Here is a 20287-nt window from a genome sequence, read left to right as displayed (position 1 = left end):
TATGTGTAAACTAGATATTGAAAAAGCTTATGATCATGTTAACTGGCACTGCTTGGATCTGGTTTTGGAGAAAATGAATTTTGGGCAGCTTTAGAAAAACTGGATCAAAGTTTGTGTTAAGACTCTTAAGTTCTCCATCTTAATTAAAGGGCAAACGACAGGGTTTTTTGGAAGTTCGAGAGGTTTGAGGCAAGGTGACCCTTTCTCTCCCCTACTCTTCATTTGTGTCATGGAAATTTTATCTCTCTTTAGCAAGAAGGCTGCTGAGAATGGGCTTTGGGAGGGCTTTGCAATTGCTTCGGGGAAAGAAAAAGTCAATATTCTTCAATTTGCTGATGACACCTTATGCTTTGTTGATGCTTCCCCTGATCAACTGGAGGTGGTGCTTGGAATTTTGAGTTTGTTTGAGGTGGTGTCTGGCCTTAAGGTTAATTTGAGTAAATCTCAGATTATCCCTGTAGGTCTTGTTACAAATCTAGAAGTTTGTGCAGAGGTTATGGCTTGTCAAACTGCCCATCTTCCGGTCAAGTACTTGGGGCTCCCTCTGGGAGCTAAATATACTTCCTCTCAGATTTGGAATCCAGTGGTTGAAAGAATGGAGAAGAAATTGGCTTCCTGGAAAGCTAAATACCTTTCTTTTGCGGGGAGAGTGATTTTGATTAAGAGTACTCTTTCTAATTTACCTACTTACTACCTCTCCCTATTTCCTATTTCTTCCAAAGTGACTAACAGAGTGGAGTAACTACAAAAAAAATTCTCTGGAGAGGTTGGGAGGAGAAGAAGGTTGATGTTGTAAACTGGGATCAAGTGTGTCTTCCTAAGGAAGTTGGAGGGTTGGGAATAAGAAAATTGAAGAAGTTCAGTTCTACCCTCCTGTGTAAATGGCTTTGGAGATTTGCAAATGAAAGAAATGTTTGGTGGAGAAAGCTGATTGTGGACAAATATGGAGTGGACTGGGGTGATTGGAGATCCAATTCTCCTATTTCAAGAGGGATAAGTTCCATTTGGACAGGTATAATGAAGAACGCTAGTTTATTTAAGGAATGAATCGATTACAACTTGAGAAATGAGGAAAGAATCAAATTTTGGAAAGACTCTTGGTGTTCTGAAGTGTGTCAGAAAGATGCCTTTCCTCTCTTGTATCAAATTTCTGTAAATCAGGACTCCTTGGTGGCTGAGAATTTCAATGTGGATGGTAACTCTTTCAGTTGGAACCTAACTTGTAGAAGGCGCCTCTTTGACTGGGAAATTGAGGAGTATGCAATTCTGTTGGGCCTGCTCCAGAACCAGAGGATTGACCCAAACATGGAGGATGCTTGGAGATGGAAATGGAAAGCTGATGGCATGTTTTCTGTTAAGTCTATGTTCAGTAAGTTGATAAGTTCAGGTCAGGAAAATAATTCGGCTAGGCAGATTTGGAGCGCATTCATCCTTCTAAGTGAAGTTTTTGCTCTGGACAATGGCTTTAAATAAATATCTATCGAAAGTTAATCTAGTGAAACGTGGCATTCAGATTTCGGATATGTCATGTGGCTTATGTGGTGGGGTAGTAGAAACTACTGAACATTTGGCCTTATATTGCTCAGTCTCGAATTATATTTGGAAGCGTTTTCTCCAAGCTTTGGAAATCAGCTGGGTAATGCCAATTTCTGTGAAGGATCTTCTGTTGTGTTGGCAGATTGAGGGTTTCAGCAAGAAAGGTATCTTGGTTTGGAAGACTATCCCGGCTGCTGTGCTTTGGACTATCTGGATTGAAAGAAATAACAGAATTTTTCAGGGCAAAGCTAAATCTTCAGAGGAAATGGTGCAAATAGCTGTGGGTAAACTTCTGTCCTGGGTGTCGGCATCGGAGTTGTTTAAAAATCAGAATTTGAGTCTGTTGTTTAGATCTCAGAACTGGTTGTATCTGTAATTTGTGGTGGCTCTAGGCAGCCTCTAATGGCCTAGGCTCCTTTGTAGTGGTTCTTATTTTAATAAATTACCTTACCTTTTCAAAAAATAAAAAATGTTTAAAAGTGTGGTGTGAGGCACAAGGACCTTTAGATGCACAAGGCAAAAGCCATGAGGCATGAGACATAAGACTCATGAGTACCATTATCTTAAGAAAAACATACAGACATGTACAAGAGGAGTCTTTATATAGGAAGAGCGTATAAATGAAAGTGAACCCATTCTTATAAACCCTTTAATAACTACAAAAAGCTCTAATAATACCTCGTACAGTTTTAAATGTGCTGAAGCATAGACACAAAAATATACACACACATAAGGGATCTCATGGTGTAAAGAATGTGAATTGTACGCTGAGGGTCTTTCTAGTGAGGGGAGGACCATATGGTTCATGATTCCCGCTGCTGCTTTCTGAACCATCTGGATGTAGAGGAACTGTAGAATCTTTGGAAATAGATCCTCTCAAACTGATAAAATGATCTGAAATATAACCAAAAAATCTTTTCTAAGACAAACTTATAATCTGTCTACAGAGGTTTTTCTTTTTGTAATTACAGTACTTTACAATTTTTGTGAATGCCCATATTGTATAGTGTCACACTGCAAAGGTTTCACACCCATTTTCATCATTAAATATAATTATACATTGCCTTTTCTTGAAAAAAAAAGGAATGTGAATTGCACTTTCATGTGTGAGCTTTGAGGTCTTCGGTCACAAGTGTCATATGCCTCTTAAAACACTATTTTCCAACTGAGGGAAAGACAGAAAAATTACAATCACAACTAAAGCATATTATAACTCAGTAATGATATTACAATTGGTTAATGTGCAAGTACAAAGGTTTTGGATCATGCGCAACAAATTGAACAGGGAAATGCAGTGACCTTCTTCCCTAGTGATACTGATAACCACTTGTCAAGTTCAGCATGCTTTCCAGATAGGAAGATCCGTTTGTAGAAGTAATCAAGTAAACTTGGAAACCTTTGGGCTAGAAAGTACATCATTTTCCTTCTAGGTGTCCACTTCTCCCAAGTTCTTTTGCTCTCTTCCTTACTCATTTTTGAATCATAAGGATTAACCATTGGAGCAAACATGGTTGCACCTGCAAAAGTGTATACAAAGCCTTATGTTTCCCAAGAAATCATGTATCTTGAGTTAATGACAGAAAATGCAAAAAATTGTCAATGTTGATCAGTCATTTTTTAATTAGTAACAGAACAACCATGTTTTTACCCCACAGACATCATTGAATTTCACTTAGAATTTTTTGTAAAGGAGGGTCTTCTGCCCCTGTTGTCATACATATTAATACAAGTTACATCAGTTATCAATAAAAAAACTAAGTGAAAACTAAAACATGTAATGTAATATCACCCATTATTTTAGGCGTGTAACTGCGCCCATGCAATTGGATGCTTCAGCACCTTGAAGAAAAGAAAATTTCACAACTTCCATAATGAGAGAACAATAACATTAACAATATAACTCTTCCTGTTGACTTAAGACCAGTGTATAGTTCCATAGATTTTCTAGCATGATGGCTCAATATGTGAAATGGAAATGACTTTTTGATTGGTTGTTGTGAATCTTATTTATTGGTTCTGTGTTAGTATGCTGTTAGTATGTTGTTTGGTTCTGTGCTAGAATGCTGTTAGTATGTTGTCAGCCTAGTCTATCTAGGTGCTGACAGCTAGCTTCTTTTTTCTCTTGTTAGTTGTTTGTTATTAGGAACTGCCAGGGGCATTCTTGTAACTTCAGTTCTTATTACATTAAGTGAATATAAATAAGAAGCTGGGAACGACCAGCCTAGAGTTTTTGAGTCTCAATCGACTCTCTTCTCTTCTCCTCTACGTTCTCTTCTCCTCTTTCTTCTCTTCTCTCTCTCATCTCTCTCAGGAAGGAACACATGGTATTAGAGCAATAATTCTGGGCTCGAAAATTGTTTTTTCTCATCTGAATCTCAGTTTTTTTTTTTTGTTCTCTTGATCTCTTAGACGTGGAAGACCAAGAATTCTATCGGACTGTTCAGAGTTCCTCCGGCTGTTGTTTTTTGGGTTCCTCCTTGGTCATAACACCAAGGAAACCCTAACAGAAGGAGGGCGATGCTGGAATGACTCTCCTCTCTTAGTTCGATGCAGTGAAAAATATTTTTCTGGGTTTGCACCTTCTTACAAGTGCTGGACAGGGGTATGTGTCCCCTTTTTTTCTCTGTGGTCTATGCTGTGAAGGGCTGAGAAGGCCTTGGTTTTGAGGTTTACACCTTCGTACAGGCGCTGGACAGGGGTATGTTTTTTTTCTCATGTGCTGTGGTCGAACTGTTAGTAGTTTCTTTTTTTTTAATGACTGCTTATGGCCGAACTCTTGCTGTTAGTAGACTGTCTTCAGTAGCCTGTTAGTAGACTAGTTTCTAGACTTATTTCTGGGCTATTCTAAGGGCCGAACTATTGCTGAACTGATTTCAGCAGTATCTTTCTCCTTCCGGAAGTGAAAATTCTTGGGAGTTTAGCATTCTGTTTGTGTGGAATCTGCTCTGGTATATTTGTGTCCCTTTTTTTTTCCAATGGCAAACTATGATTCAGCATCATCTGGAGTTACACCAACTCGTAGTACAGCTGGTATGGGGGGTGAAAACATGATATTTCCCATGCCAATTACCCCTTTAAATGGCCTGAACTACCTGGAGTGGGCTACAAGTGTGAAACTTTATGTAACAGCAAGGGGAAAAGCTGGTTACATAAATGGTAGAGTGAAAGAACCCAAGTGTGAAACAGCTGAACATGATAGGTGGGACCAAGAAAACAGTATGGTGATGCCTTGGCTCCTTGCAGCCATGGAACCCGATGTGAAGAAGAACTTTATATGGGCAGACACCGTGAGTGAGATTTGGGAACAAGCCTAAACCACCTATTCTGAGCAAAGGCATTATGCCAAGATTTACTAGTTGCAAGTTGAATCCTCCTGTAAACAGGGAAATCGTAGTTTGTCTGCCTATTATTCAGCCCTTACTTCCGTATGGAAAGAATTTGATCATTATCAGGCTATAGAGTGGAAACATGATGATGATGCTAAGGCCTACAGGAAGCTGGTTTCTTAGCAATGTGTGTTTGCCTTCTTGTTGGGACTGAACCCTGCCTATGAACCCTTGAGAGTTCAGATCTTAGGAAGCAAAGAGTTGTCATCAGTTCAAGAGGTATATGCCCTTATTCAATCTGAAGAAAGTAGGCGGAGTGTGATGGTTACAACTGAGGGGGAGCAACGGGTAGCATTGGCTGCAATGAGTAATAACAATATGGGGAAGAAAAGTGACTCCAAGAAGGCTGATGATAAAGGCAAGTTGTTATGTACCCACTATCGGCGCTCGCGACATACACGTGACACATGTTGGGAAATTCACGGGAAGCCCAAATAGGCAGTGAAGAACCAAGAATAGGGTAAAGTGCAAGGTCAGAAGAAGATGAATACAACACTAATGCAGCACATGTGGCAACCCAAGATACTTAGGTTGCTGATACTACCCGGGACCACTTTACTAATTCTGACCCCAAGGAAGATATCTTGAAATCCTTCAGAGATCACTTAGAGTCATATGGTAGGGCTCTGCGACAGATGGATGGTTCAATCACTGGTACTACTTCATTTGCATCTACATCAGGTAATGCGGCTTCTGCATTCCATGTCACTACTTCCATTGATTCCCCTTGGATCATTGACTCAGAAGCCTCTAACCACATGGCCAGTAAGACAAATTTGTTTTAGACTTATAGCCTTTTGTCAGGAAGGGATAAAGTGAGGCTTGCAAATGGATCATTCTCCTCCATTGTAGGCCAAGGATCAATATCCCTTCCCCATGGCCTCAACCTAAATAGTGTGTTGCATGTTCCCCAACTTCCTATAAATTTGTTTTCAATCAGTAGCATCACAAACTCTTTAAACTGTAGTGTAACCTTTGATCCTGGTTCATGTGTTTTTCAGGATCTAACTTCTAGGAGGACGATTGGTAGAGGAAGCCTAATGGATGGTCTCTATATTCTCGACAACAAAGCTAGTCTCTTGGTGTTGTCCTCGGAGTCATGTAGTCAGTCGAATAAGAGTCAAATTTTTTTTGGCATAGTCAATTAGGTCATGTTTCCTTTGAAATAGTGAAGTCTTTGTTTCCGTTTTTATTTTAAGTCATGTTCAGTGTCAGATTTTCAGTGTCAAACATGTCAGTTGAGCAAACAATGTAGAACAACTTTTCATTCAAGTAATAAAAGATCCAATTTTCCTATTCATATTGTGTATTATGATGTATGGGGGCCTACCAGTATAACCTCTGAGGGCGGGTATAAGTACTTTATCACTTTGATCGACGATTTCTCCTGATATACATGGGTATTTCTGATGCGTAGCAGAGATGAAGTTCCAAAGATTATGAAAGACTTCCAGAGGATGGTGTTTATGCAGTTCCATGTCGAAATACAGATCTTCCAATCAAATAATGCTAAGGAATATTTCCATGGTGAGCTGAATGAGTTCTTTGCCTCCCATGGATCTATTCATAGGAGTTCATGCGCAAGAACACCATAACAAAATGGTGTTGCTGAAAGAAAAAACAGACACCTTCTTGAAGTAGCTCGAGGGATGATGTTACACATGAATGTTCCAAAGAGGTTTTGGATGGATGCTATACTTGCAGCTACTTGTGTCATTAATCGCATGCCCTCCAGAGTGCTGAACTACATGAGAGTCTTTGGTTGTCGTGCCTTTGTCCATGATTTGTCTCCGTCTCGAGGTAAGTTAGACCCTCGGTCCATTCCTTGTATCTTTCTAGGGTATCCCTCCTCTCAAAAGGGGTATCGGTGCTTTGATCCCGTTAGTCATAAATTCTTTGTCTCTATGGATGTGTCCTTCTTTGAGTCTGAACCGTTCTTCCCTGCTTCTCCTCAGGGAGAGAGTAGTGTGGAAAACGAGAAGCAAGTTCAGGTTTGCCAAGTCTCTTTTCCTTCTATTCCGGACCTAGCCCCCTTCTTCCAACGTACACGCCGTAGAGATCAGCAATGTGACAGAGATGTGGAGCTACCAACCACTGAGCATCTGACACCGTCAGACTCCCATGAGGTAAATCAAAACCCTACTACACCTATTGATACCCCTGCTCCTATTGTGGATGACCTTGACATTCTTATTGCTCAAAGAAAGGGAGTCAGGTCATGCACTACCAAACATCCCATCACCAAGTATGTCTCCTATGATCGCATTTCCCCCTCATACCGAGCCTTCCTATCTGCAGTTGATTGCATCCCTGTACCCAAAAATGTTGCAGAAGCCTTAACATACCCTGAATTGACAGATGCTATGAAGGAGGAGATTAATGCCCTCCATAAAAATCAAACTTGGGAATTGGTAGATCTTCCAAGGGGGAAACACCCAGTGGGGTGTAAGTGGGTGTTTACAGTTAAACGCAAGGTAGATGGGACAATTGAAAGATATAAAGCAAGATTGGTAGCCAAGGGGTACACTCAAGTGTACGAAATTGACTATGATGAGACATTTGCTCCAGTAGCTAAGATGAACTCAATTCGAGTTCTTCTATCATTAGCTGCTAATCTTGACTAGGAATTGCATCAATTAGACATCAAGAATGCCTTTTTAAATGGTGATCTAGAGGAGGAGGTATACATGGTTCAACCCCCGGGATTCTGTGCCAAGGGAAGTGAAAAGGTGTGTAAGCTAAGAAAGTCTCTCTATGGATTGAAACAATCTCCCAGGGCTTGGTTCATTAAGTTTCATATGGCGGTTCAGCAAGTAGGGTTCAAGCAATGTCAGTTTGATCACACACTCTTTGTGAAGAGATGTTAGGAACAGGTTGTTGTTTTGATAGTGTATGTGGATGATATCATCATTACAAGAAATTGGAGTTCAAAAATACAACAATTGAAACAATTCCTTGCGTCTAAATTTGAAGTGAAAGATCTAGGCCCTCTAAAGTATTTTCTTGGAATTGAAGTTGCCCGCTCAAAAAATGGTATCTTCATTTCTCAAATGAAGTACACTCTTGATTTGTTACAAGACACAGGCAAGTTCGGTGCAAGGCCAGCAGATACTCCTATGGATGTTGATCACAAATTGGGTAATTGTGATGGTGAACCTCTGAAAGATGTAAAACAGTTCCAAAGGTTAGTGGGGAAGTTGATTTATTTGTCCATGACTCATCCAGACATTGTTTATTCAGTTGGGGTCCTGAGCCAATTCATGCACTCTCCTAAGAAACCTCACTTGGAGGCAGCAGAGAGAGTTCTTAAATACTTAAAAAGTATCCAAGAACAGGTCTACTATTCAGTAAGCATAATCATCTAAAGGTGGAAGTCTTTACAGATGCTGATTGGGCAGGTGTGGTGGATGACAGAAAGTCCACAAGTGGGTATTGCACATTTGTGGGAGGAAACCCAGTGATCTGGAAAAGCAAGAAACAAAATGTGGTAGCAAGTTCAAGTGCTGAAGCGGAGTATAGGGCTATGGCACATGGGGTGGCTGAAGTTATTTGGCTTAAAAATCTTCTAGAGGAGCTTGGAGTTGCTGTTCACAATCCTACATGAGAGGACCAAGCACATTGAAGTCGACAAATACTTCATAAGGGAAAAATTGGAAAGAAAGGAAATATGCATCCCTTATGTCAACTCCAAGAAACAATTTGCTAATGTCCTCACAAAAAGACTTCCATGCTCGTGACACAATGAGTTGTGTGACAAGTTGGGCATGATAGACATATACAGCCCAACTTGAGGGGGAGTGTTGTGAATCTTATTTATTGGTTCTGTGTTAGTATGTTGTTAGTCTGTTGTTTGGTTTTGTGTTAGTATGCTGTTGGTATGTTGTCAGCCTAGTCTATCTAGGTGCTGACAGTTAGCTTCTTTTTTTTTTCTTGTTAGTTGTTTGTTATTTGGAACTGCTAGGGGCATTCTTGTAACTTCAGTTCTTATTACATTAAGTGAATATAAATAAGAAGTTGGGAACAACCAGCCTAGAGTTTTTGAGTCTCAATCGACTCTCTCTTCTCTTCTCCTCTACGTTCTCTTCTCTCTCTCATCTCTCTCAGGAACGAACACAGTTGTGAAATGAAAATAATCAACATTAGTGTAGAGAAGATGGGCCGAATGGCCCAAAGGCTGTTACTGTATATTATCTTTATGTTCTTCTCTGTAATGGGCCTTATTCTGGGCCCATACTCTTTTATGTTCCTCTTTTGTAATTTCTTGTCCAACTAAGGACCTCTGTTGTAATTACTAAAAGATTAACTTAATAAAAGTGTATTAGAGAGTTAGAGGGAGGTTAAGTTCGAACTTCTCATCCTCTAACCCTTCTTGCCGCAGCTCTCTCTTCTTCTCTAATCCTCTCTTGCTAGTTTTCTTTGTTTCAAACACAGTCCCTACTTCTAGGACTATTTTTCAACTTGGCGTGTCCCTCATGTGGTTCTAGTTCAGCCAACTACATGAGGAGGTTCTAGGGCTGAGAGTTTACAGTCATCCGCCTGATTCTTGGAGGTCATTGGAGGGTTCCCAAGCTTATACACACTTGGAGAAGGGTTCGGTGGCCAGGAAGAATCAGAGAACAAGTTGCTTTGCCTGATTTAAAATCAGAGAAAAGGGTTTTCGAAGTCATCCTAGAGGACAAGTGTTCGGCCTGGTTTATTGTTCAAACCAGAGACTCTCTTGCTGTAAGTCTTTGCTCAGTTGTTTCTGGGTTAATTTTTCACTGTTCTGTACTGTTAAAAGGTCCGAAGTTTCCTTGGAGACAGTACAGCTATTCGGTTATCCTCTAGTTTGATTTAATCCAAAGATTTCTGGGTTGTTTTTTATTTCTTTTCTGGACTGTCAAGTAGCCGAAATACCTCTGGAATCACTACTGCTGAGACTACTTCATTCGGCCACTGTTGCTGGACTACTCCTACTCAGAAATTTCTGGGTTGCTTTGGAGGTCCTATTCGGCTGATTATTGGGTAGGGAAGTTGTTGAGACTGTTTTAAAACTAAGTGATACTAGTCTCATCTTCATTTCAGCCCCTTCTTGAAGGCTGAAACAGTAAACAGTGCCCTATACTTTGAAGGCTGAAACAGTAAACAGTGGGCTGTTAAGTATTGCACACTAAGTGTTCGACAAAATGTCCCTCAAGGACTGTGGTCTTTTGTCTTCCTCTTGGGGACATCGGCTGTTAAAATCTGAAATACCTTGTGTTTGGAAGTTGCTGGGTGTCTTTTTTGAAGGCTGAAACAGTAAAGAAAGAACTACCACCGAACTCTGCATGATGGATTTCTCAAACTTAGAAAACAAGAATACTGCTGAATATAGGCAGATTTTGGGAACCCCAACCGATTCTATGCTGGCTGTAACTACAGTCAAGCTTGATGGGACCAATTACTTAGCTTGGTCACAATCAGTGAAAATCCATATTTGTAGCAAAGGAAAATGAGGTTTTATTTCTGGGAACAAGAAAGCTCCTTCAGAGGATGATCCATCTTATGAGAGATGGGTACAAGAAAACTACATTGTGATTGGGTGGCTTGTGAACTCAATGCAGCCACAGATCAGTCAACATTATCTGTGGATGAATTCGGCTAAAGAGATATGGGATAGTGTTGCAGAGAGTTATTCCCAGAAGTTGAATGTTGCTAGAGCTTACAAACTGAGAAGTGATGTGAAGAATCTAAGACAGGGGGAGAAGTCACTTGCAGCATACTTCTCAATCTTAAAATCTATATGGCAAGAGATTGATTTGATAGAAGCTGTGACTTGGGATACCCTAAGGATGCTGAAACATACAGGAAATTGGTTGAACGGAATAGGGTGTTTGAGTTCTTGACAGGGCTGAATTCTGAATATGATATTACAGAGCAAAACATCTTGTCCAAGGAAGATGTTTCATTGTCACAAGCATATACTCTAGTCAGCAGTGAAGAAATTAGAAGGCAAGTGCAGGTTCAAGGAGTTGGTATTAATGATCATTTTGCAAATATGGGAATTAAACCCAAAGGGGTTACAGAAGCTCACAGTGGCACAGGAAGGAAGGAAGTGGTGTGTGAATATTGTAAGAAGTCGAAACATTCAAAGGACAAGTGCTGAAAATTGCATCCCAATCTACCAGCGCACAATTGGCAGCCATGAAAGCTGAATATGAGAAGTTTGGAAAGATGATTAGTCTCTAGAAAGTGCATCTTCATCATCCATCCCTTCTAGAAGTTCAGCCACCATTGCATTTGCTCACTCAGGTATAAGGGCTTCCGCTAACCATGCATCCACCTCAGGTAAACACAAAACCCCTTGGATCATAGACTCAGGTGCTTCTGATCACATGACCAACCTTTCCACTTTATTTGTTTCATATGATTTACTTCCTAGCCGTGACAAAATCACCTTAGCTGATGGTTCTCTTGCCCCTATTTCCGTCAAGGGAACTGTCAAGGCTACAAACTCCTTATTCTTATTTTCCACTCTTCATGTGCCTAAATTAAATACCAATTTGTTATCTGTAAGTAGCCTGACCAAATCATTGAATTGTTGTGTAACATTTTTCCCTTCTCACTGTGTGTTTCAGGACCTGAAGTCTCAAAAGGTGATTGGGAGTGGCCATGAAGCGAATGGAATATACTTGCTCGACACCCCTGGCCAATGTTTTGATCATCTCAAGAATGTTGCTTTTGGTTCTACTTTTTCAGAGTCTGCTAGTCAAATTATGTTGAGTCATTGTCGGTTGGGTCATTTACCTTTTTCTATTTTAAGCCATTTGTTTCCAAAACTGTTTAAGGGAGTCAGTTTGTCCAGTCTCAATTGTGAGTCATGTCAGTTGTCAAAGCATTGTAGAAAAAATTACCCTGTGAGCAATAAAAGATCATCTTTTCTTTTTCATATTGTGCACTCTGATGTGTGGGGGCCATACCATTTATCCTCTATGGGGGGTTACAGATATTTTATCTTGTTTATTGATGACTTCTCTAGATTCACCTGAATATACTTAATGAAATCCCAGGATGAAGTCCCAAGATTTGTGAGGCAATTTCATGAGCTTGTTCTAACTCAATTTGGTACCAGAATTAAGGTTTTCATATCTGACAATGCAAAAGAGTATTTTGAGAAGAGTTTATCCTTGTATCTTTCAGACATGGGGGTTATTCATCAAAGCTCCTGTGTTAGAACCCCTGAACAAAATGGAGTTGTTGAGAGAAAAAATAGACATATTGTTGAAGTTGCAAGGAGCCTTTTGTTTGCCTCACATGTTCCCACAAGATTTTGGGGTGATGCTATACTTACTGCTACCTATCTCATAAATCGTATGCCATCCAGGGTACTAGGATTTAAATCCCCCTTCAGTTTTCTTCATCTAGACAAGGATCTCTTCCCAATTCCTCTTCGTGTGTTTGGCTGTACCCGCTATGTTCACATCCCAAGTGTGCAAAGACACAAGTTTGAACCGAAAGCCCACAAATGTATCTTCCTTGGTTACTCCCCCACACAAAAGGGTTATTGTTGTTTTGATCCAAAGACTGGCACCCGACATGTCTCTATGGATGTTACATTTAATGAACTTTCTCCTTTTTATGGTTCCTCTCAGGATGGACATTGTCCACAGGGGGAGAATCTATCACAAGTTTTTGCTCTTCCTCTTCCTGTCCCAGTTGAGTCTCTTGACAAACCTGTATCCTCACCAAATGAGTCAAAAGAGGATCAATCACTTCATACCTCTTGTCCCAAGGACCCTATTTCTTTACCCCCTCGCCCTATCCATAATCCCAAAGTGTATCAAAGGCAGAGATCCAGGAATGAGCAAATGGTTTCCTTTACAACAGATGAAGCTCATACATTACCAATCATAGATGAGATAACAGGTACCGCTTCAACTCCTTTGGAATCATCTTTTCCAGACCTTGATGTCCCCATTGCTGTTACGAAAGGGAAGCGGAAATGTACTGCACACTGCATTTCCAAACACCTTTCTTATGACCTGCTTTCTCCTTCATACTTTGCCTATCTCTCTTCTGTTGCTTCTAACCCTATTCCTAGGTCAGTCTCAGAAGCTCTTGGGATTCCAGAATGGAGAGATGCCATGGAAACCGAAATGGATGCTCTACATGCAAATGGTACTTGGGAGGTGGTGGATTTGCCTGAAGGGAAGGATCTGGTTGGGTGCAAGTGGGTTTTCACCATTAAATACAGGGCTGATGGAACTATTAAGAGGTACAAAGCTAGGCTTGTTGCAAAAGGCTATACACAGACATATGGGATTGACTACCTAGAGACTTTTGCCCCTGTTGCCAAGATGACATCTGTGAGGGTTCTTTTATCTCTGGCAGCTCACTTTGATTGGGCTCTCTATCAGTTGGATGTAAAGAATGTATTTCTGAATGGTGACTTACATGAGGAAGTCTACATGTGTCTTCCCCCAGGGATGTATGGGAAAGATATGCAAGGAAAGGTATGCAGATTGAAGAAATCTCTTTATGGTCTTAAACAATCTCCTAGAGCCTGGTTTGAGAGATTTAGAGCTGCACTTGTTAAATTCGGTTGTGTTCAGACACAGTCGGATCATACTCTGTTTGTGAAGAAAAATAGATCTTTGGCAGTGTATCTCATTGTGTATGTTGATGACATTATAGTGACTGGTGATGATGCCTCAGGCATTCTGGCTCTTAAGTCTTTCCTCCGTACAGAATTTGAGATTAAGGATCTGGGGGAGTTGAGATACTTCCTTGGCATAGAAGTTGCCAGATCCAAGGATGGGATCCTTATTTCCCAAAGGAAATAAGTTCTTGATTTATTGTCTGAAACTGGAAAACTGGGTGCAAGACCAACTGCAACTCCCATTGATATGAGTCACAAACTTTCAGCTACAGATGGAACTCTGTTGGAAGACAAAGGGGTTTTTCAGAGACTTCTTGGGAAGCTTCTGTACCTGTGCATGACTAGACCAGATACTGCGTATGCTGTTAGTTGCATTAGCCAATTCATGCATGCTCCTAGAGATACTCATATGGCAGCAGCAGAACGGATTTTGTGCTATCTGAAAGGCTCTCCAGGGAAAGGAATCCTATTTACCAAGCATGACCACTTGAAACTTGAAGCCTATACTGATGTTGATTGGGCTGGAAATATGGATGACAGAAGATCTACTTCAGGATATTGCAGTCTGGTGGCTGGTAATGTTGTCTCTTGGAGGAGTAAGAAACAATCTGTTGTGGCCAGATCTTCTGCAGAAGCAGAGTATAGGGCCATGGCACATGGGGTCTCGGAATTGTTGTGGCTAAGGTCCTTAATGGAAGAACTTGGGATTGATCATGACAGACCCATGATGTTGTATTGTGATAATCAGGATGCCATCAACACTGCTCACAACCCGGTACAACATGATCGAACCAAACATATTGAAGTTGATAGACATTTTATTCGAGAAAGAGTCTCCTCCGGAGAAGTGTGCCTTCCATTCGTTACCTCTGAAGGACAATTGGCAGGCTTTCTCACCAAAGGCATCTCCAAGGCAAGACTTCATCATGACACTGGCAAGCTGGGCATGATTGACATCTATGCTCAGCTTGAGGGGGAGTGTAGAGAAGATGGGCCGAATGGCCCATAAGCTGTTACTGTATATTATCTTTATGTTCTTCTCTGTAATGGGCCTTATTCTGGGCCCATACTCTTTTATGTTCCTCTTTTGTAATTTCTTGTCCAACTAAGGACCTCTCTTGTAATTACTAAAAGATTAACTTAATAAAAGTGTATTAGAGAGTTAGAGGGAGGTTAAGTTCGAACTCTTCATCCTCTAACCCTTCTTGCCGCAGCTCTCTCTTCTTCTCTAATCCTCTCTTGCTAGTTTTCTTTGTTTCAAACACAGTCCCTACTTATAGGACTGTTTTTCAACTATTAGGAAAGATTGGTAACAATCGGTAAATGGCTAGCTGATGAGCTAGCCAAACTAGGAGCACAAAGGAAAGAGATCATTAGGTGGAGTGTATAAAAGCATAAGGCTATGCGTTAGGCAGCAGAGGTTGGAAGATGTACTTAATTTTGTATATCATTCTTTCTCACAATTGATACAACTTTTTAACAGTTATCGATAGGGAAAAAATACTCTAATTTCAGGAAGATAGTACTCAGCAGGACTGCATTTTGCTGGGGAGAAAAACTTTTAGGAAGACAGCTCCAGTAATCTAATCTTTCACAATAAGCTCAAATATCAAATTTCACTACTGAACGAAAATATTTGTTGTTAAGCACATATTACACAAACAAGCCCAGTATTTGCTTGAATAAACATTCAAGACTCCAAAGGAAACCATTCTTTTTGTCCTTTTCTTGGTATTTGCAGGCATCATGAAACATAAACTCTAAAATTTTGGGCAAAACTAAAAGGTCATGACTAAAATAAGTTCATTTACAATGATTCTTCCACAATAAAATCCTTTAGGCTCTTTTTGTCTGAAGTGCAAATTTCATTTGTACTGGTGTAAATGCAAGGGAGTTCAACTGGCATGAGTATAAATTCTGGATACTTTACTTCCGATCTGACTTTGTTTTGTTTGTTTTCAAGGAATGAGGAGTAAAATGATGTGGCCCCCACTTTATATAGGAGAGAATGAAAGCAGAAGGAAGATTGTTTATTTGGGAAGAGCAGAATAGGAAGTAAAATGATGTAATGCCCACTTTATATGAGAGAAAAGTAGGGTAGGAGGAAGGTGGTGCAAATTTCATCAGTTTTTGGGATACAAAATTTGCACTGTATTTTGCATCAGGTACAAATGATGCAAATCTGAGACAAAATAGCGCGTTATAGAGAAACGTTTGATTTCTGAAAGGCCTAATCCCTGAAAAGTATTTTTGTTAGATGAAACTAGACTGATCCTTAGGCACTATTGCAGACTAATAAGGAAAACACAAAAGGCCATTAGCCAATGATGGTCCCAACCATCTGGGGTCTTGGGAGGGGTGGACTGGAGACAGAGTTACACACCTAACCTTGGGTATTTTTTATTACAAAGTGGTTGCTCTCAGACTCAAACCGACATTATCACACTTGTCAGCCTGAGGCTTTACCATTGCACCAGGCAATTATTTCTTGATGAGAGGCATGCAAACCAATAATTACAATTCACAAGAGAAGTTCAAAACCTGCAATTCTATCAGGAATACGTCTCAGTGCAGCCCAAGCATGAATGCTTCCAGTTGAGTAACCCACCACCCAGAACTTGTCACTTACACCAATAGCATTTGCTACAGGTAACATATCCCAGGCAGATGTGTTAAGATTCCTGTTAGGATGGGGATCACTCTCCCCAAAGCCAGGAAGGTCATATGTAACCATGTGAACACCAAACTCCTCCAACAGTGATTCTTTAATTCCAGGTATCCCTGTTCACAGACCGAAGGTTACAGAAAACTTCATCAGGACAAAAAAAAATAAGCTGATTTAGGCAACTTTGCAGGTTCTGATAATATCATAGTTCACTAATTGAATAGTTGATTCACCTCCAAGTCGGGAGGAAAGAAAGTAATGTGGAGCAATCATGGAAACTCTAGCCCTATCAGTGGGAACACCTTGCTCATAAAATGCCATGTATCTCCCATCTGGAAGTTGAAAGCGGCTAGCACTAGGAGGATGTACATACACTTTCTTTGTCTGTGGAACTGTACTATCACGCCCAGTATTTATGCTCAATACTGCAGATGTTGACTTTTGTCAGAAATTGATACTCAGCAAGAAAAGAATGCAGAGCAATGATAATGACACTGATGGAAAGTGTCAGTGTTAGTTCTTAATTAAGCAGACTAACAAATTTCATTATTTCAACAAGGATTCACATATGCAAACTTGTGCATGTGATCAAAAAGAATTTTATATTATTTATCTTCTTTTCATTTCTGAAACTGAGATAGAATAATCCATTACCTAAAGTGAAAGAGGGGAGATACAGCAAAGAGTTCATAATTACAATGGCAATTTTACACCATTACACAAGACAAGCATGGTCCTACACTAGAAAAAGGTTATCTACATCAACCCAACTTTCAGCACACTGGTATGCTCATCTTCAAACTCCACCATGACCAAAATGAGGTTTTCTTTTTTTTTTTTCTTTTTCTCAAAGCACTTTTAGGGGCTAGAAAAATAGATGCTTTCTCTGATTTGTTGGAAAAACATATACTAATTGGTCTCCAGTTTCAATTGCAACAAGTGCTAGTATATAAACCCTCATCTAGGTTATTACTTACTAGGTACAGGAAACAGCACCGATGACCGACCTGTTTTGATACATTGGCAACAAAAGTCTTTTCTCCTCCCTGGAAGTTTCTATGTACTCCTTGATACTGAAACGTGGCAAAACCGCAAAAGTGTTTTGTCAGATTGATTAGATGTGACAGTAATTAGCCTAAGTGCTTGATAGAACCAAGTATTCATTGAGTGGATGCTTTCTAATTCAGCCAGCCATTGGACCCTCTGGAATTTTATTAGATAGGCTAGAGCATTGGCAATTAGGATGACCAGCTTGTTCAGGTGGACACCTAGGTCCACGACAACCTTGCAGGTTCCCTGTCTATAATGAGGGTTTAGTAATTAGCTTCCTTAGCACTTTCTATTTGATTGTGCTCTTTATAATGTAATCATCTATTGGTTGTATATTTATGTCATCTGATTTGCCTCTTTCACTTGAAAGCTTCTATATGCTCCTAGATACTGAAATGTGGCAAAACCGCAAAAGTATTTTGTCAGATTGATGATGGATGTGACAGTAATTAGCTTAAATGCTTGATAGAACCAAGTAGTCATTAAGTGGATGCTTTCTAATTCAGACAGCCACTGAACCCTCTGGGATTTTATTAGATGGGCTAGAAGCTAGAGCATTGGCAATTAAGATGACCAGCTTGTTCAGGTGGATCCCTAGGTCCATCGCAACCTTGCAGATTCCCTGTCTATAATGAGAATTTAGTTATTAGCTTCCTTAGCACTTTCTATTTGATTGTTCTCTTTATAATGCCATTGTCTGTTGGTTGTATATTTATATGCCATCTGATTTGTTTCTTTCACCTGATACCTTGAATAAGGGAGGTTTTTTTCTCATTCTACACCAAATAAAACTCTTCTGATCGTTATTGCTGATCAAAAAGAAAAAAAAAATAGTATTAATTATCTCAATTTACCAACTTTGATGTTTTCTACAAGAAAAATGACCAAAGACAGAGCCTCGTGGTATTGCTCTATGAACATAGTGTTTTATGCTCAGTTTGGGAAGACTATAAATACAAATATGTACTATGCCAATACATACAAAATAATACAAGACACAATGTTTTGCACTCTACGTATTTGTATTTGTACTCCTTCCAAACTGATCCTTAAGTACTCGCATAATTATAAACTGCCCTGGGTATGAATGTTGCTGAATAGAGCATTAAATTACATAGTAGATTCAAATCTAATAAATCAACTGTTGCCAAAAATACTGCAATTCGTCAACTGCAACAATGTAACAGTATTTTCATAAGCATATCCTGCTTTCCAACATGATTTGGAATGTGTAACAGAACTTCTGTACCTATATAATGTAAGTAATTATACAAAGAAAGCCTAAACTACCTGCAAGTGCAAGGATAAAAACGAAAAACACAACCGGCCACGCATGAGCTGGACCCCGGTCCTCCGGCAATAATTCGTTCATGAATCTTAATCTATTCGAAACCTTTACCCAGGGACCTGCCACCTTTTGCGCAATAAATGAAGCCTCGTTCCCAAGAGTCTGTTGCACTATATCCCTGCAACCCCTGGCCAACTCATGGAGCATTTCAGCAACAGCCTTCAAAAATCCTTTAACTTGGTCCTTAAAGCTCTCTACTTCAGCCGCATCGCCTCCAAGCCCCTCACTACTGGTAAAGTCCGTCCTCTTTTTTTCCCCGGCTGTCAGAGCGGTTCCAATTCCGTCGTCGGTATATCTTATCCCTGTGTCCTCAACAAGGCTCGCGATCTCCTCTGACCATGACTTCGAAGCCGTAACCTCTGACATTCCTTAAGTAAACACCTTACTGCAGACTCACAACATCAAATTCTCAGAATCTGCTTCCATGGATCTAACACAAACGAAATAGAGATACAAACTCAAGTGTTGTAGCTCATTGTAACGCACAAGTCGAACATCGGCAACCGCAGTGCTTCCGAACCTATATAAAGCAAAACTAAATCGCGTGATCCGAAAATATTTCGTTTAATTGCAGAAACCCTAGCCGGCCAGTAATCAACGGACGAGATCCCTCCAAGTGAATCGATAGAAAATGGCCAAAAGAAAAAAGTATTCAGTATCAACGCTCTTTTTCTTTTCGACCGAGATGTGGATGCTGAAATCGTTGCTGCAGGCCTATATGTATCGGATACCAACACAAACAAGCATTTTAACAGTCTTCGACATTAATGGTTGTTTCGAGCTCTTTGTTTTGTTGTATACCTTATGCTCTTAACGAAGCTCGCAGGTCGCAGGTCGCAAGTCGCAAGTCGCAAGTCGCAAGTCGCAAGGGAGAAGGGATTTTGAAATAGTGGTCTCAAGCAGTATTTGCTGGTGATTCCGATTTGCTGGAAATCGATGTGGACGCCGAAGATTCTTCCACGTTGACAAACTGCTCTTTCGTGCAATTAATTTTCCCGGCATATAAAAATACTCTCTGCCGGCTATCGTTCAAAGATTGTCGTGAAGTGTTCGCAACGTTTTGCCACGTTTAAGTGTTTTGTTGAAGTGTTTTCGTGCCGCCTGCCGTGCCCGGTCACTACAGCCCGATTGGGTTTTGAGGCCCGGTCACTACAACCGGGACGTGTCGGGTTTGGGTTTTGAGGCCTGCGGGCCGGCATGGCACGGCCCTTATAGCGGCTTGGCAAGAATATAAATTTTAATTTCCAATTTTGTGGTATTTTTTTTAATTTGTTTTATTATTTCATATAATATAAAACAATTGTATACATCAAAATTCATATAAAATTTCAAATTTTTTAATTTCTTATTTATATTGTTTAAGTCGGTATGTTAAATGTGTGTCTCCAGCATATACACCGCTGACTTTGGGGAGATGGGGGTTATTACCATGGTGCATTTCATGGTTTTCAAAACTTCACTGAATTGGACGGTCGAACTGGAAAAACCAGGAATCGGTCACCTCGTTTTTCCCCAAAATCGTTGATTTTGGTCAGCAAACCATTGAATCAGCTTAACAGTTCAAACAGTTTTGACCGTTTTTAAATTTTTTTTGTTAGAACGGGTCGATCATTCTAGCCAAACGGTCGAACTGTTCAAACTGGAAGCCGAACCCCTAACCGGTTTAGTCACCAATTCGATTTTAA

General features: G+C 40.2%; 1 pseudogene across 1 annotated transcript in view; it reads right to left on the bottom strand.

Annotated features, from left to right (window-relative positions):
• The window catches only part of LOC148870260 (uncharacterized), a 34950-nt pseudogene extending 15368 nt beyond the window's left edge, over positions 1-19582 (bottom strand). Inside the window, exons 1-4 of the transcript XR_016107993.1 lie at positions 18545-19582; positions 16438-16629; positions 16081-16320; positions 2836-3053 (exon numbers count right to left, since the gene is read on the bottom strand). The product of XR_016107993.1 is annotated as an uncharacterized LOC148870260 (transcript). The remainder of the gene's footprint in view (positions 1-2835; positions 3054-16080; positions 16321-16437; positions 16630-18544) is intronic.
• Between the last annotated feature and the right edge of the window lie 705 nt (positions 19583-20287).

The sequence above is a fragment of the Nelumbo lutea genome, chromosome 2, assembly GCF_056320005.1.
Source record: "Nelumbo lutea isolate HS-2025 chromosome 2, American lotus-T2T, whole genome shotgun sequence".
Lineage (NCBI taxonomy): Eukaryota > Viridiplantae > Streptophyta > Magnoliopsida > Proteales > Nelumbonaceae > Nelumbo > Nelumbo lutea.
The sequence above is the reverse complement of the archived record's forward strand: the minus strand, read 5'-3'. Positions and strand labels throughout refer to the sequence as shown.